Below are 5,197 nucleotides of genomic sequence, written 5' to 3' on the forward strand. Positions count from 1 at the left end.
ATTTAGCAGATTTCTTTTTAAGTTGCTCTTTGTTGGAGGCCAGTGATCTCTTCATTACCTCACTTCAGCTTACCAGATGCTGCAGAAGCACAGGCAGTGGAAGGTGCAAGGGCTGAGGAGGGCCCAGGTGCAGAAGGCCTGTAGCAGACGAATGTCTAGCCCACAGTTTGCCCCAGTGTTGGCCTTTCCAGCAGCAGGGCTCCAGCTCCTTCATGAAGGGATCAGGAAGTGTCTTTGCTCTTATCTGCTGCAATTGGAGTAGAACTTCATGTGCAGAAAATTGACTTGACAGCTCCATTTTTTTTTTGACTCCTTTAATTTTTTTCTTCATGTTTTAAAAATTTCAGAATATTACAGGGGTACAAAGGTTTAGGTTACAGTTACATATATTGTGTTTGCACCGTCCAAGTCAGAGCTACAAATGTGCCTATCCCCCAGAAAATATGCATTGCACCCATTACGTGTGAATATACCCATACCCCTCCCCTTCCCCCCACCTGCCCGACACCCGGTGAATGTTACTTCCCTATGTACACGTAAATGTTGATCAATTAGTACCAATTTGATGGTGGGCAGCTCCATCTTCTGAGAAGGGCTATGTTCACTCTCTTGTTCCTCAAATTGCATGCTTTTGTTTGCTGTTCTAAGAGTGGCAGCACTGGCCATGCAGTGTTAAATGAAACTTTTGTAAATATGAGTATGAATGAGATGAAATAACTATTCATTGTATTTAGAACAACTCTGTTTTTGTGGAAATGACTCTTCTCAAAATATCTCTTTCCACCTGTCTTAGCTTGTGTTGTTAAAATACCATAGACTGGGAGACTGGGTGGCTTAAATAACAGAAATTTATTTTCTCACAGTTCTAGAGGCTAGTAGTTTTGAGATCAGGGTGCCAGCATAGTTGGGTTCCGGTGAGCTGTGCAGGGGCAGACGGAGAAAGCAAGCAAGCTCTTTTTATAATGACACTAGTTCTGCCATGAGGGTCCCACCCTCATGACCTCCTCTAAATCTCATCACTTCCCAAAGTCCTCATCTCTAAATACCATCACATTGGGGGATGGGACTTCAACAAATGTATTTCAGGGGGACACAACTGAGTTCATAGAACCACCCAATTGTATTATTGTGGCAAAGTTAGTAAGGCTGAGACAAAGGGAGCAACTGTCTATTCAAAAAGGTTGATATGAAGACTATTAGTAGTTCAGTCCATAGTAGAGCAAATGTCAATTGCCTGGAAGTCTTGATAACCATAACCTTCATTCCTTCTCCTGAAACACATCCACACCTGCACTCACACATCCCTGCCACACCTGCTTTCGGCTTTCAGAGAAAGAGGTCAATTACAAGACAAAGTGTTTGTGTGAGGAATTAAGTGGGAAAATGACAACCTTCAAGATGTTTATGGAGTCAACAGTTTCTTGTACTTTCTGTTATGCTTTCTTTCTTTTTTTTTGAGACAGAGTCTTACTCTGTTGCCCGGGCTAGAGTGTCGTGGCGTCAGCCTTGCTCACAGCAACCTCAGACTCCTGGGCTCAGGCAATCCTCCTGCCTTAGCCTCCCGAGTAGGTGGGAATACAGACATGGCGCCACCATGCCCAGCTAATTTTTCTATATATATTTTTAGCTGTCTGTATAATTTCTTTCTATGTTTAGTAGAGACGGAGTCTCGCTCTTGCTCAGGCTGGTCTTGAATTCCTGAGCTCAAATGATCCGCCCGCCTCGGCCTCCCAGAGTGCTAGGATTACAGGCGTGAGCCACTGCGCCCGGCTTCTGTTATGCTTTCTACCCTTACAAGTAACCTGGAGTGATGACTGATTACAGAATGATGAATTAACCTATAAGGGAGCTTCATTCACACAAGAAATTTTCAGTTACATTCTAAATACTAAGGTTGGAAAAAGGACTGATTTTCAGAAAGTTTCTAATGGCAGGAGTAGAAAGCAAGAAAGAATTTGTGGAGAATCATGAGTTAATTATAACACCCCATTTCTGGAGCATTCCATCTTACATAATGTTTTCTTTCACATAAGTCATCATTGAATGGTTTTGGGAGGGGGATAGGCTGAGATGATGAGATTTACATTTTACAGCTGAAAAACTGTGAACTTCTACAAGGTTTTGAGATAGGATCTGAATTATCAATTTAGACATGAATTGTACAATATTGAAAATTGAAAACTTCTCCCTAAACAGCTTTTTGTTTCATTTTGTTTTTGTATTTTAGTTGTAGCCTAACAGGAACAATCAAAGAAGCCTGTTGTTATTATTTTAGCTTGTCATTTTGAGCCATAAGGAGCAATGCTGGCCATGCTAAAAGAGAGATATATCACTATCTGATTTGTGGTAGGCAGCTTAGATAAAGCACGATCGAGGCTACTTCAATTTCCAAATTGAAAACATTTCTGCTTTAGCTTGAAGCCATGTTAAGAGGTATTTCATAAATAGTGATGGTGAAAATGCAATCAGCCGAATTATTTTCTGGTTCCATCTGCATTCCTCACCCTTCATCAGAGCTCACTTCTTGGAGAGCGAGGCTACTACAGCAAGTACTGCTTACTGTACTTACAGCCATCTGAAGTAGAGTCTTAGCATTGATTCATCCAGACTATTTAGATACAGATTGTGCTACTTGTACTTGGTTGTGAAGCATAAGCCTTTCTAACTTAAGACTGTGGCTTATACATTTTACCACCACCATCCTATTTTAGGCAGATAAAGTACTGATGTCTTAGGAAATGATAATGGGAAATAGATTGAGGAGAATAAAAAGATTGGGAAGGTGCGTGGGTATGATGGCCCTCACCCTTAAAGAGAGAGTTTATGATTATTTCTTAATGACTCTGTATTGTTCTGTCCCTCCGTATATGATTTGTTGAAGATTTCAGGTGACAAAAAAAAAAAGAAGATACTTCTTTTTTTTTTTTTTTTTTTTTGAGACGGAGTCTCGCTCTGTTGCCCGGGCTAGAGTGAGTGCCGTGGCATCAGCCTAGCTCACAGCAACCTCAAACTCCTGGGCTTAAGCAATCCTACTGCCTCAGCCTCCTGAGTAGCTGGGACTACAGGCATGTGCCACTATGCCCGGCTAATTTTTTCTATATATATTTTTTAGTTGTCCAGATAATTTCTTTCTATTTTTAGTAGAGACGGGGTCTCGCTCTTGCTGAGGCTGGTCTCGAACTCCTGACCTCGAGCAATCCACCAGCCTCGGCCTCCCAGAGTGCTAGAATTATAGGCCTGAGCCACCGCGCCCAGCCCAGAAGATACTTCTTAGTTACCTTTTCAATTGTATTTGAATCCAATACTTTGATTAAGGGAAATACCTGAGTTTCCCTTTATTAAATGCACACCCCCAAATCTAAACTTCAAGCTTCTGGAATTAGAAAAGATTAGATCTTCATGTGTGTCAGTTCTTACTGCCGCTTCTTAAGAAGTCATTTAACTTTTTGTTTCAGCTTTCTCATTTTAGAAGCAGGACCATCCCGTGTCAGAGTGTGTTTCTTGATTTTTGCATTTAAAAATAGTTTAGTTCTGTCTGATCTCTCCATAATATCCAAATCAGGGTTTCTAATGGTCATTGACACCACAACGTTGCTCTATTCCTGGCTTGCAAAAGCCTTGGAGTGAGGCTGCTGGCACCAACAGCCCACACGTGGGGCTAGGAGGGAAACCCTTCTGAAGTTTGCAGCCATAAAAATGAATGAAACCCTGTCATTTGCGGCAAACTGGATGATCCGGGAGGACATTATGTTAAGTGAAATAAGCCAGGCACAGAAAGGTAAATACTGCATGTTCTGATATGTAGGAGCTAACAAATGTTGAGCTCATAGAAGTAGAGAGTAGAATTGTAGTTATTAGAAGCTGAGAAGGGTGGCGGGAGTATGGATAGAGGGATGTTGGGTAACAAAATTTCAGCTAGATAGGAGGAATAAATTCTAGTGCTCTGTAGCACTGTAGGGTGACTATCATTAACAATAATTTATTGTATATTTTTAAAAGCCTAGAAGAGAGGATTTTCAATGTTCTCACCACAAAGAAATGATGACTTTGAGTTGATGAATATGCTAATAACCCCGATTTGATCATTACACATTGTATACATGTATCAAAATATCACTCTGTGTATTGTAAATATGTATAATTATTACATGGCAACTAAAAACAAAAGGAAAAAGTCAATTGCAGTAAAAAAAAAAAGAGAGAGAGAAACAAGGCATGCATTTGACAGACCTGGAGCCGATACAGTCTGCTGTTAAGGTTTCCACTGCAGGTGCAAGAAAACAATGTCCTAGTGCTTTCTGTCTGTCTGATTGTGGCAGCCAAGATTGAACAGAGGAATACAGCATGGGGGACAAATAAACAACACCAAAGCCTAAGATTTAACTTTTGTTAATTCTTGGGTTGTGATCCACCTTTATGTAGTCAAGTTCATCAATTATTTCCTATATGGTTAATACTTGCTTTCTTTTTAAATTCAGGTATAACTTTCATACAATGAAGTATACATTCTTAAATGTACCAGCTCAATGAAGGTTTACATATGTGTGTGTGTAGCCATATACCACCACCCACATGAGGTGTAGAACATTCCCAGCACTCTAACAGGCTCCCTCACACCTCATCCCTCATGAAGCACCCCCACTGTGCTGACTTCTATCATGATAGATTAATTTTGCCTGTTTTAACCTCCATGTAAATGATATCATACAATATGTATTTGTGCCTTCTTTCATACAATGTTATGTCAGCAAGATTCATTCATATTGTTGCATGTAGCAGGAGTTTATTCTTTCTCATTGCTTGTAATATTCTATTGTATGAATACACCACAATTTATTTATACTTTTGAGAAACTTTTGAATGGTTTCCAGTTGGGACTGTTATAAATTATACTGTTATGACTATTTTTACATATGTATTTTGGTAGACATAAGCACTTAACTTCTGGGAATATACCCAGAAGTAGAATTGCTGTGACATCAGGTATATGGATTTTAACTTTAGTAGATGGTGTCAAACAATGTTCCTGAGTGGTCATAATAATTTAATTCCTACCAGCAATGTTTGAAAGTTCTGTTGCTCTACATCCTCACGAACACTTGATATTGTCAGTCTATTAGCCATTCTTTTTGTTTGTTTTTTGAGATAGGGGTCCCACTCTATTGCCCAGGCTGGAGTGCAGTGGCATCATCGTAGC

General features: G+C 40.0%; 1 non-coding gene across 1 annotated transcript; it reads left to right on the forward strand.

Moving 5' to 3' along the window:
• The first annotated feature begins 4,215 nt into the window (after positions 1-4,215).
• Positions 4,216-4,345, forward strand: LOC123646785. The gene has a single exon (XR_006738035.1). It is a non-coding gene; the product is annotated as a small nucleolar RNA SNORA31 (small nucleolar RNA).
• Positions 4,346-5,197: the final 852 nt, after the last annotated feature.

This window comes from Lemur catta, chromosome 10, assembly GCF_020740605.2.
Source record: "Lemur catta isolate mLemCat1 chromosome 10, mLemCat1.pri, whole genome shotgun sequence".
In the NCBI taxonomy this organism is placed as follows: domain Eukaryota; kingdom Metazoa; phylum Chordata; class Mammalia; order Primates; family Lemuridae; genus Lemur; species Lemur catta.